The following is a 12,327-nucleotide window of genomic DNA, read 5'->3' on the forward strand; positions in this document are numbered from 1 at the left end:
CGCTGGGAGCCAGCTGGGAGACACAGGGTCGCTGGGGGCCAGCTGGGAGACACAGGGTCGCTGGGAGCCAGCTGGGAGACACAGGGTCGCTGGTAGCCGGCTGGGAGACACAGGGTTGCTGGGATCCACCTGGGAGCCAGCTGGGAGACACAGGGTCGCTGGGGGCCAGCTGGGAGCCAGCTGGGAGACACAGGGTCGCTGGGAGCCACCTGGGAGCCACCTGGGAGCCAGCCGGGAGACACAGGGTCGCTGGGAGCCACCTGGGAGACACAGGGTCGCTGGGAGCCAGCTGGGAGACACAGGGTAGCTGGGAGCCAGCTGGGAGACAGGGTCGCTGGGAGCCAGCTGGGAGTCACAGGGTCGCTGGGAGCCAGCTGGGAGTCACAGGGTCGCTGGGAACCAGCTTGGAGCCAGCTGGGAGACACAGGGTCGCTGGGAGCCAGCTGGGAGACACAGGGTCGCTGGGAGCCAGCTGGGGGAGACATGGTCGCTGGGAGCCAGCTGGGAGACACAGGGTCGCTGGGAGCCAGCTGGAAGACACAGGGTCGCTGGGAGCCAGCTGGGAGCCAGCTGGGAGACATAGGGTCGCTGGGAGCCAGCTGGGAGATACAGGGTCGCTGGGAGCCAGCTGGGAGACACAGGGTCGCTGGGAGCCAGCTGGGAGACACAGGGTCGCTGGGAGCCAGCTGGGAGACACAGGGTCGCTGGGAGCCAGCTGGGAGACACAGGGTCTCTGGGAGCCACCTGGGAGCCACCTGGGAGACATAGGGTCGCTGGGAGCCAGTTGAGAGACACAGGGTCGGTGGGAGCCAGCTGGGAGACACAGGGTCGCTGGGAGCCACCTGGGAGCCAGCTGGGAGACATAGGGTCGCTGGGAGCCAGTTGAGAGACACAGGGTCGCTGGGGGCCAGCTGGGAGACACAGGGTCGCTGGGAGTCAGTTGGGAGACACAGGGTCGCTGGGAGCCAGCTGGGAGCCAGCTGGGAGACACAGGGTCGCTGGGGGCCAGCTGGGAGACACAGGGTCGCTGGGAGTCAGTTGGGAGAGATAGGGTCGCTGGGAGCCAGCTGGAGCCAGCTGGGAGACACAGGGTCGCTGGGAGCCAGCTGGGAGCCAGCTGGGAGACACAGGGTCGCTAGGAGCCAGCTGGGAGCCTGCTGGGAGACACAGGGTCGCTGGGGGCCAGCTGGGAGACACAGGGTCGCTGGGAGTCAGTTGGGAGACACAGGGTCGCTGGGAGCCCAGCTGGGAGCCAGCTGGGAGCCACCTGGGCGCCAGCTGGGAGACTTGTCTCACACTACAGAATTTCTCGTGATTTTAAAGCTAATTACAATCTTCTGAACCGGAAAAAAAATCAGATTCTGAATTGTAGTGATTGTGGTTATCATCCCAGGTGTGTGAGTGTTGGTGAGAGTGAGGGAGAGTGAGGGAGAGTGTGGGAGAGTGAGGGAGAGTGTGGGAGAGTGTGGGAGAGTGAGGGAGAGTGAGGGAGAGTGTGGGAGAGTGAGGGAGAGTGAGGGAGAGTGAGGGAGAGTGAGGGAGAGTGTGGGAGAGTGAGGGAGAGTGTGGGAGAGTGTGGGAGAGTGAGGGAGAGTGTTGGTGAGAGTGAGGGAGAGTGAGGGAGAGTGTGGGAGAGTGAGGGAGAGTGAGGGAGAGTGTTGGTGAGAGTGAGGGAGAGTGAGGGAGAGTGTGGGAGAGTGAGGGAGAGAATTGGTGAGAGTGAGGGAGAGTGTGGGAGAGTGAGGGAGAGTGTGGGAGAGTGAGGGAGAGTGTGGGAGAGTGAGGGAGAGTGAGGGAGAGTGTTGGTGAGAGTGAGGGAGAGTGAGGGAGAGTGTGGGAGAGTGAGGGAGAGTGAGGGAGAGTGTTGGTGAGAGTGAGGGAGAGTGAGGGAGAGTGAGGGAGAGTGTGGGAGAGTGAGGGAGAGTGTGGGAGAGTGAGGGAGAGTGTTGGTGAGAGTGAGGGAGAGTGAGGGAGAGTGTGGGAGAGTGAGGGAGAGTATTGGTGAGAGTGAGGGAGAGTGTGGGAGAGTGAGGGAGAGTGTGGGAGAGTGAGGGAGAGTGTGGAGAGTGAGGGAGAGTGAGGGAGAGTGTTGGTGAGAGTGAGGGAGAGTGAGGGAGAGTGTGGGAGAGTGAGGGAGAGTGAGGGAGAGTGTTGGTGAGAGTGAGGGAGAGAGAGGGAGAGTGAGGGAGAGTGTGGGAGAGTGAGGGACAGTGAGGGAGAGTGTTGGTGAGAGTGAGGGAGAGTGAGGGAGAGTGTGGGAGAGTGAGGGAGAGTATTGGTGAGAGTGAGGGAGAGTGTGGGAGTGAGAGGGAGAGTGTGGGAGAGTGAGGGAGAGTGAGGGAGAGTGTTGGTGAGAGTGAGGGAGAGTGAGGGAGAGTGTGGGAGAGTGAGGGAGAGTGAGGGAGAGTGTGGGAGAGTGAGGGAGAGTGTGGGAGAGTGAGGGAGAGTGAGGGAGAGTGAGGGAGAGTGTTGGTGAGAGTGAGGGAGAGTGAGGGAGAGTGAGGGAGAGTGAGGGAGAGTGAGGGAGAGTGAGGGAGAGTGTTGGTGAGAGTGAGGGAGAGTGTGGGAGAGTGAGGGAGAGTGTGGGAGAGTGAGGGAGAGTGAGGGAGAGTGTTGGTGAGAGTGAGGAAGAGTGTGGGAGAGTGAGGGAGAGTGAGGGAGAGTGAGGGAGAGTGTGGGAGAGTGAGGGAGAGTGTGGGAGAGTGAGGGAGAGTGAGGGAGAGTGTTGGTGAGAGTGAGGGAGAGTGAGGGAGAGTGAGGGAGAGTGTGGGAGAGTGTTGGTGAGAGCGAGGGAGAGTGAGGGAGAGTGTGGGAGAGTGAGGGAGAGTGTGGGAGAGTGAGGGAGAGTGTGGGAGAGTGAGGGAGAGTGAGGGAGAGTGTTGGTGAGAGTGAGGGAGAGTGTGGGAGAGTGAGGGCGAGTGTGGGAGAGTGAGGGAGAGTGAGGGAGAGTGTTGGTGAGAGTGAGGGAGAGTGAGGGAGAGTGTGGGGGAGTGAGGGAGAGTGAGAGAGAGTGTGGGAGAGTGAGGGAGAGTGAGGGAGAGTGTGGGAGAGTGAGGGAGAGTGTGGGAGAGTGAGGGAGAGTGAGGGAGAGTGAGGGAGAGTGTGGGAGAGTGAGGGAGAGTGAGGGAGAGTGTTGGTGAGAGTGAGGGAGAGTGAGGGAGAGTGTGGGAGAGTGAGGGGAGAGTGAGGGAGAGTGAGGGAGAGTGAGGGAGAGTGTGGGAGAGTGAGGGAGAGTGTTGGTGAGAGTGAGGGAGAGTGAGGGAGAGTGTGGGAGAGTGAGGGAGAGTGAGGGAGAGTGTGGGAGAGTGAGGGAGAGTGAGGGAGAGTGAGGGAGAGTGAGGGAGAGTGTTGGAGAGTGAGGGAGAGTGTGGGAGAGTGTGGGAGAGTGAGGGAGAGGTGAGGGCTTGTGAGGGAGAGTGTGGGAGAGGTGAGGGCTTGTGAGGGAGAGTGTGGGAGAGGTGAGGGCTTGTGAGGGAGAGTGTGGGAGAGGCGAGGGCTTGTGAGCGAGAGTGTGGGAGAGGCGAGGGCTTGTGAGGGAGAGTGTGGGAGAGGCGAGGGCTTGTGAGCGAGAGTGTGGGAGAGGCGAGGGCTTGTGAGGGAGAGTGTGGGAGAGGTGAGGGCTTGTGAGGGAGAGTGTGGGAGAGGTGAGGGCTTGTGAGGGAGAGTGAGGTATAGGTGAGGGCTTGTGAGGGAGAGTGTGGGAGAGGTGAGGGCTTGTGAGGGAGAGTGTGCATGAGGTGAGAGCTTGTGAGGGAGAGTGTGGGAGAGGTGAGGACTTGTGAGGGAGAGTGAGGGAGAGGTGAGGGCTTGTGAGGGAGAGTGTGGGAGAGGTGAGGACTTGTGAGGGAGAGTGAGGGAGAGGTGAGGGCTTGTGAGGGAGAGTGAGGGAGAGGTGAGGGCTTGTGAGGGAGAGGTGAGGGCTTGTGAGGGAGAGTGAGGTAGAGGTGAGGGCTTGTGAGGGAGAGTGAGGGAGAGGTGAGGGCTTGTGAGGGAGAGTGAGGGAGAGGTGAGGGCTTGTGAGGGAGAGTGTGGGAGAGGTGAGGGCTTGTGAGGGAGTGTGTGGGAGAGGTGAGGGCTTGTGAGGGAGAGGTGAGGGCTTGTGAGGGAGGGTGTGGGAGAGGTGAGGGCTTGTGAGGGAGAGTGAGAGAGAGGTGAGGGCTTGTGAGGGAGAGTGAGGGAGAGGTGAGGGCTTGTGAGGGAGGGTGTGGGAGAGGTGAGGGCTTGTGAGGGAGAGGTGAGGGCTTGTGAGGGAGGGTGTGGGAGAGGTGAGGGCTTGTGAGGGAGAGTGAGAGAGAGGTGAGTGCTTGTGAGGGAGAGTGAGGGAGAGGTGAGGGCTTGTGAGGGAGGGTGTGGGAGAGGTGAGGGCTTGTGAGGGAGAGTGAGAGAGAGGTGAGGGCTTGTGAGGGAGAGTGAGGGAGAGGTGAGGGCTTGTGAGGGAGAGTGAGGGAGAGGTGAGGGCTTGTGAGGGAGAGGTGAGGGCTTGTGAGGGAGAGTGAGGTAGAGGTGAGGGCTTGTGAGGGAGAGGTGAGGGCTTGTGAGGAGAGGTGAGGGCTTGTGAGGGAGAGTGAGGTAGAGGTGAGGGCTTGTGAGGGAGGGTGTGGGAGAGGTGAGGGCTTGTGAGGGAGAGTGAGAGAGAGGTGAGGGCTTGTGAGGGAGAGGTGAGGGCTTGTGAGGGAGAGTGAGGGAGAGGTGAGGGCTTGTGAGGGAGAGGTGAGGGCTTGTGAGGGAGAGTGAGGGAGAGGTGAGGGCTTGTGAGGGAGGGTGTGGGAGAGGTGAGGGCTTGTGAGGGAGGGTGTGGGAGAGGTAAGGGCTTGTGAGGGAGGGTGTGGGAGAGGTGAGGGCTTGTGAGGGAGAGTGAGAGAGAGGTGAGGGCTTGTGAGGGAGAGTGAGGGAGAGGTGAGGGCTTGTGAGGGAGAGTGAGTGAGAGGTGAGGGCTTGTGAGGGAGAGTGAGGGAGAGGTGAGGGCTTGTGAGGGAGAGTGAGAGAGAGGTGAGGCTTGTGAGGGAGAGTGAGGGAGAGGTGAGGGCTTGTGAGGGAGAGTGAGGGAGAGGTGAGGGCTTGTGAGGGAGAGTGAGGGAGAGGTGAGGGCTTGTGAGGGAGAGGTGAGGGCTTGTGAGGGAGAGTGAGGTAGAGGTGAGGGCTTGTGAGGGAGAGAGAGAGAGAGGTGAGGGCTTGTGAGGGAGAGTGAGTGAGAGGTGAGGGCTTGTGAGGGAGAGTGAGGGAGAGGTGAGGGCTTGTGAGGGAGAGAGAGAGAGAGGTGAGGGCTTGTGAGGGAGAGTGAGAGAGAGGTGAGGCTTGTGAGGGAGAGTGCGTGAGAGGTGAGGGCTTGTGAGGGAGAGTGAGGGAGAGGTGAGGGCTTGTGAGGGAGAGTTAGGAAGAGGTGAGAAGTGAAGGGAATTATCAGGGGAAAGCGTTTAAGGAGAGGTGAGAGCTTGTGTGAAGTGAGATCCTGAGAAGGGCAGACAGGACGATAATATTAAGCAAATAAAACATTACTGGCGAGGCTCCGAGACTGCCGGGAGGTAGTGGCGAGGCTCCCAGGCTGCCAGGAGGTAGTGGTGAGGCTCCCAGGCTGCCGGGAGGTAGTGGCGAGGCTCCCAGGCTGCCAGGAGGTAGTGGTGAGGCTCCCAGGCTGCCGGGAGGTAGTGGTGAGGCTCCCAGGCTGCCGGGAGGTAGTGGCGAGGCTCCCAGGCTGCCGGGAGGTAGTGGCGAGGCTCCAGGCTGCCGGGAGGTAGTGGCGAGGCTCCCAGGCTGCCGGAGGTAGTGGTGAGACTCCCAGGCTGCCGGGAGGTAGTGGTGAGGCTCCGAGGCTGCCGGGAGGTAGAGGCGGGGCTCCCAGGGTGCCGGGAGGTAGTGGCGAGGCTCCCAGGGTGCCGGAAGTAGTGGCGAGGCTCCCAGGCTGCAGGGAGGTAGTGGCGAGGCTCCCAGGCTGCCGGGAGGTAGTGGCGAGGCTCCAGGCTGCCGGGAGGTAGTGGCGAGGCTCCCAGGCTGCCGGGAGGTAGAGGCGAGGCTCCGAGACTGCCGGGAGGTAATGGCGAGGCTCCCAGGCTGCAGGGAGGTAGTGGCGAGGCTCCCAGGCTGCAGGGAGGTAGTGGCGAGGCTCCCAGGCTGCCGGGAGGTAGTGGCGAGGCTCCCAGGCTGCCGGGAGGTAGTGGCGAGGCTCCCAGGCTGCCGGGAGGTGGTGGCGAGGCTCCGAGGCTGCGGGAGGTGGTGGCGAGGCTCCGAGGCTGCCGGGTGGTAGAGGCGAGGCTCCCAGGCTGCCGGGAGGTAGTGGCGAGGCTCCCAGGCTGCCGGGAGGTAGTGGCGAGGCTCCCAGGCTGCCGGGAGGTAGTGGCGAGGCTCCCAGGCTGCCGAGAGGTAGTGGCGAGGCTGCCAGGCTGCCGGGAGGTAGAGGCGAGGCTTCCAGGCTGCCGGGAGGTAGTGGCGAGGCTCCGAGGCTGCAGGGAGGTAGTGGCGAGGCTCCGAGGATGCCGGGAGGTAGAGGCGCAGGCTCCGAGACTGCCGGGAGGTAGTGGCGAGGCTCCCAGGCTGCAGGGAGGCAGTGGCGAGGCTCCCAGGCTGCCGGGAGGTAGTGGCGAGGCTGCCAGGCTTCATGGAGGTAGTGGCGAGGCTCCCAGGCTGCAGGGAGGTAGAGGCGAGGCTCCCAGGCTGCCGGGAGGTAGTGGCGAGGCTCCGAGACTGCCGGGAGGTAGTGGCGAGACTCCGAGACTGCCGGGAAGTAGTGGCGAGGCTCCGAGACTGCCGGGAGGTAGTGGCGAGGCTCCGAAGCTGTAGGGAAGTAGAGGGGAGGCTCCGAGGCTGCCGGGAGGTAGTGGCGAGGCTCCAGGCTGCCGGGAGGTAGTGGCGAGGCTCCCAGGCTGCCGGGAGGTAGTGGCGAGGCTCCCAGGCTGCGGGAAGTAGTGGCGAGGCTCCCAGGCTGCCGGGAGGTAGTGGCGAGGCTCCCAGGCTGCCGGGAGGTAGTGGCGAGGCTCCCAGGCTGCCGGGAGGTAGAGGCGAGGCTCCCAGGCTGCCGGGAGGTAGTGGCGAGGCTCCGAGGCTGCCGGGAGGTAGTGGCGAGGCTCCCAGGCTGCCGGGAGGTAGTTGCGAGGCTCCCAGGCTGCCGGGAGGTAGTTGCGAGGCTCCCAGGCTGCCGGGAAGTAGAGGCGAGGTTCCCAGGCTGCCGGGAGGTAGTGGCGAGGCTCCCAGGCTGCCAAGAGGTAGTGGCGAGGCTCCCAGGCTGCCAAGAGGTAGTGGCGAGGCTCCCAGGCTGCCAAGAGGTAGTGGCGAGGCTCCCAGGCTGCCGGGAGGTAGAGGCGAGGCTCCCAGGCTGCCGGGAGGTAGTGGCGAGGCTCCCATGCTGCCGGGAGGTAGTGGCGAGGCTCCGAGGCTGCCGGGAGGTAGTGGCGAGGCTCCCAAGCTGCCGGGAGGTAGAGGCGAGGCTCCCAGGCTGCCGGGAGGTAGAGGCGAGACTCCCAGGCTGCCGGGAGGTAGTGGCGAGGCTCCCAGGCTGCCAAGAGGTAGTGGCGAGGCTCCCAGGCTGTCGGGAGGTAGAGGCGAAGCCCCGAGGCTGCCGGGAGGTAGAGGCGAGGCTCGAGGCTGCCGGGAGGTAGTGGCGAGGCTCCCAGGCTGCCGGGAGGTAGAGGCGAGGCTCCCAGGCTGCCGGGAGGTAGTGGCGAGGCTCCCAGGCTGCCGGGAGGTAGTGGCGAGGCTCCCAGGCTGCCGGGAGGTAGTGGCGAGGCTCCCAGGCTGCCGGGAGGTAGAGGCGAGGCTCCCAGGCTGCCGGGAGGTAGAGTCGAGGCTCCCAGGCTGCCGGGAGGTAGTGGCGAGGCTCCCAGGCTGCCGGGAGGTAGTAGCGAGGCTCCCAGGCTGCCGGGAGGTAGAGGCGAGGCTCCCAGGCTGCCGGGAGGTAGTGGCGAGGCCCCGAGGTTGCCGGGAGGTAGAGGCGAGGCTCCGAGGCTGCCGGGAGGTAGTGGCGAGGCTCCCAGGCTGCCGGGAGGTAGTGGCGAGGCTCCCAGGCTGCCGGGAGGTAGTGGCGAGGCTCCCAGGCTGCCGGGAGGTAGAGGCGAGGCTCCCAGGCTGCCGGGAGGTAGTGGCGAGGCTCCCAGGCTGCCGGGAGGTAGTGGCGAGGCTCCCAGGCTGCCGGGAGGTAGTGGCGAGGCTCCCAGGCTGCCGGGAGGTAGAGTCTAGGCTCCAGGCGGCCGGGAGGTAGTGGCGAGGCTCCCAGGCTGCCGGGAGGTAGTGGCGAGGCTCCCAGGCTGCCGGGAGGTAGTAGCGAGGCTCCCAGGCTGCCGGAGGTAGAGGCGAGGCTCCCAGGCTGTCGGGAGGTAGTGGCGAGGCTCCCAGGCTGCGGAGGTAGTGGCGAGGCTCCCAGGCTGCGGGAGGTAGAGGCGAGGCTCCCAGGCTGTCGGGAGGTAGAGGCGAGGCTCCCAGGCTGTCGGGAGTAGTGGCGAGGCTCCCAGGCTGCCGGGAGGTAGAGGCGAGGCTCCCAGGCTGTCGGGAGGTAGTGGCGAGGCTCCCAGGCTGCCGGAGGTAGAGGCGAGGCTCCCAGGCTGTCGGGAGGTAGAGGCGAGGCTCCCAGGCTGCCGGGAGGTAGTGGCGAGGCTCCCAGGCTGCCGGGAGGTAGTGGCGAGGCTCCCAGGCTGCGGGAGGTAGAGTCGAGGCTCCCAGGCTGCCGGGAGGTAGTAGCGAGGCTCCCAGGCTGCCGGGAGGTAGTAGCGAGGCTCCCAGGCTGCCGGGAGGTAGAGGCGAGGCTCCCAGGCTGCCGGGAGGTAGTGGCGAGGCCCCCAGGCTGCCGGGAGGTAGTAGCGAGGCTCCCAGGCTGCCGGGAGGTAGAGGCGAGGCTCCCAGGCTGCCGGGAGGTAGTGGCGAGGCCCCGAGGTTGCCGGGAGGTAGAGGCGAGGCTCCGAGGCTGCCGGGAGGTAGTGGCGAGGCTCCCAGGCTGCCGGGAGGTAGTGGCGAGGCTCCCAGGCTGCCGGGAGGTAGAGGCGAGGCTCCAGGCTGCCGGGAGGTAGTGGCGAGGCCCCGAGGTTGCCGGGAGGTAGAGGCGAGGCTCCGAGGCTGCCGGGAGGTAGTGGCGAGGCTCCCAGGCTGCCGGGAGGGAGTGGCGAGGCTCCCAGGCTGCCGGGAGGTAGAGGCGAGGCTCCCAGGCTGCCGGGAGGTAGTGGCGAGGCTCCCAGGCTGCCGGGAGATAGTGGCGAGGCTCCCAGGCTGCCGGGAGGTAGAGGCGAGGCTCCCAGGCTGCCGGGAGGTAGAGGCGAGGCTCCCAGGCTGCCGGGAGGTAGTGGCGAGGCTCCCAGGCTGCCGGGAGGTAGAGGCGAGGCTCCCAGGCTGCCTGGAGGTAGTGGCGAGGCTCCCAGGCTGCCGGGAGATAGTGGCGAGGCTCCCAGGCTGCCGGGAGGTAGAGGCGAGGCTCCCAGGCTGCCGGGAGGTAGTGGCGAGGCTCCCAGGCTGCCGGGAGGTAGTGGCGAGGCTCCGAGGCTGCCGGGAGGTAGTGGCGACGCTCCCAGGCTGCCGGGAGGTAGTGGCGAGGCTCCCAGGCTGCCGGGAGGTAGTGGCGAGGCTCCCAGGCTGACGGGAGGTAGTGGCGAGGCTGTCAGGCTGCCGGGAGGTAGAGGCGAGGCTCCGAGGCTGCCGGGAGTAGTGGCGAGGCTCCGAGGCTGCCGGGAGGTAGAGGCGAGGCTCCCAGGCTGCCCAGTGGTAGTGGCGAGGCTCCCAGGCTGCCGGGAGGTAGTGGCGAGGCTCCCAGGCTGCCGGAGTAGTGGCGAGGCTCCCAGGCTACCGGGAGGTAGAGGCGAGGCTCCCAGGCTGCCGGGAGGTAGTGGCGAGGCTCCGAGGCTGCCGGGAGGTAGAGGCGAGGCTCCCAGGCTGCCGGGAGGTAGTGGCGAGGCTCCCAGGCTGCCGGGAGGTAGAGGCGAGGCTCCCAGGCTGCCGGGAGGTAGTGGCGAGGCTCCAGGCTGCCGGGAGGTAGTGGCGAGGCTCCCAGGCTGCCGGGAGGTAGTGGCGAGGCTCCCAGGCTGCCGGGAGGTAGAGGCGAGGCTCCCAGGCTGCCGGGAGGTAGTGGCGAGGCTCCGAGGCTGCCGGGAGGTAGAGGCGAGGCTCCGAGGCTGTCGGGAGGTAGTGGCGAGGCTCCCAGGCTGCCGGGAGGTAGTGGCGAGGCTCCCAGGCTGCCGGGAGGTAGTGGCGAGGCTCCCAGGCTGCCGGGAGGTAGTGGCGAGGCTCCCAGGCTGCCGGGAGGTAGAGGCGAGGCTCCGAGGCTGCCGGGAGGTATTGGCGAGGCTCCCAGGCTGCCGGGAGGTCGAGGCGAGGCTCCCAGGCTGCCGGGAGGTAGTGGCGAGGCTCCCAGGCTGCCGGAGTTAGTGGCGAGGCTCCCAGGCTGCCGGGAGGTAGTGGCGAGGCTCCCAGGCTGCCGGGAGGTAGTGGCGAGGCTCCAGGCTGCCGGGAGGAGTGCGAGGCTCCCAGGCTGCCGCTGCAGTAAGCGATAGCATTAATCTGACCCCGGCCTGGAGCGGCGCCTGGGGGGGGGGGGCGCTGGCTGAGTCAACATGATGGACATCCTCTCCATCACCCCGTCACTTGTATGGTAATCAAACCTCTTAGCAACACCTTGGGTGGGTCTCCTGATATTATCCAACACTTGGGTGGGTCCCCTGCTATTATCCAACCTTGGGTGGGTCCCCTGCTATTATCCAACACCTTGGGTGGGTCCCCTGCTATTATCCAACACCTTGGGTGGGTCCCCTGCTATTATCCAACACCTTGGGTGGGTCCCCTGCTATTATCCAACACCTTGGGTGGGTCCCCTGCTATTATCCAACACCTTGGGTGGGTCTCCTGATATTATCCAACACCTTGGGTGGGTCCCCTGCTATTATCCAACACCTTGGGTGGGTCCCCTGCTATTATCCAACACCTTGGGTGGGTCTCCTGATATTATCCAACACCTTGGGTGGGTCCTGCTATTATCCAACACCTTGGGTGGGTCTCCTGCTATTATCCAACACCTTGGGTGGGTCTCCTGCTATTATCCAACACCTTGGGTGGGTCTCCTGATATTATCCAACACCTTGGGTGGGTCTCCTGCTATTATCCAACACCTTGGGTGGGTCTCCTGCTATTATCCAACACCTTGGGTGGGTCTCCTGCTATTATCCAACACCTTGGGTGGGTCCCCTGCTATTATCCAACACCTTGGGTGGGTCTCCTGCTATTATCCAACACCTTGGGTGGGTCTCCTGCTATTATCCAACACCTTGGGTGGGTCCCCTGCTATTATCCAACACTTGGGTGGGTCCCCTGCTATTATCCAACACCTTGGGTGGGTCTCCTGATATTATCCAACACCTTGGGTGGGTCCCCTGCTATTATCCAACACCTTGGGTGGGTCCCCTGCTATTATCCAACACCTTGGGTGGGTCTCCTGATATTATCCAACACCTTGGGTGGGTCTCCTGCTATTATCCAACACCTTGGGTGGGTCTCCTGCTATTATCCAACACCTTGGGTGGGTCTCCTGCTATTATCCAACACCTTGGGTGGGTCTCCTGCTATTATCCAACACCTTGGGTGGGTCCCCTGCTATTATCCAACACCTTGGGTGGGTCTCCTGCTATTATCCAACACCTTGGGTGGGTCCCCTGCTATTATCCAACACCTTGGGTGGGTCTCCTGCTATTATCCAACACCTTGGGTGGGTCTCCTGCTATTATCCAACACCTTGGGTGGGTCCCCTGCTATTATCCAACACCTTGGGTGGGTCTCCTGCTATTATCCAACACCTTGGGTGAGTCTGCTGATATTATCCAACACCTTGGGTGGGTCTCCTGCTATTATCCAACACCTTGGGTGGGTCTCCTGATATTATCCAACACCTTGGGTGGGTCTCCTGCTATTATCCAACACCTTGGGTAAGTGTTCTCCGGATGATGTCACAAGATAAGGTCCTGGCTGACGTCAGCCTCATAAGGCCTTAATGTTTAAGGAGCAGCAGCACTCGGTATTTTAAATAAAAAGTATAAGGGAATCATGCCCAGTGATATTAGTTCCCTCTGATACCTCATAACTGAGACTTCGGTAAGAGTAGTAAGCCAGGAACCATCCATCAGGCTGAGAGTTAATAAGCCTGAAATAAGGATCCTATTAGAGAGTAAAGCACTTATAACCAATCTCAGCGAGAGGATGCACTAATTATGCTCAACTTTAAAATGCCTTAAATGAAGTGAAGAAGAGATTCATCACTCCAAGCCATTCTCCCTGTGAGACAATGGGTTGGCACCAGCTAAACCTTCTATTAGTGTACGTGCACGTGACTGACGCTCGCAGTGCACTGGAGCACGTGAATGGCCGTTCACC

This window comes from Procambarus clarkii, chromosome 75 (genome assembly GCF_040958095.1).
Source record: "Procambarus clarkii isolate CNS0578487 chromosome 75, FALCON_Pclarkii_2.0, whole genome shotgun sequence".
In the NCBI taxonomy this organism is placed as follows: domain Eukaryota; kingdom Metazoa; phylum Arthropoda; class Malacostraca; order Decapoda; family Cambaridae; genus Procambarus; species Procambarus clarkii.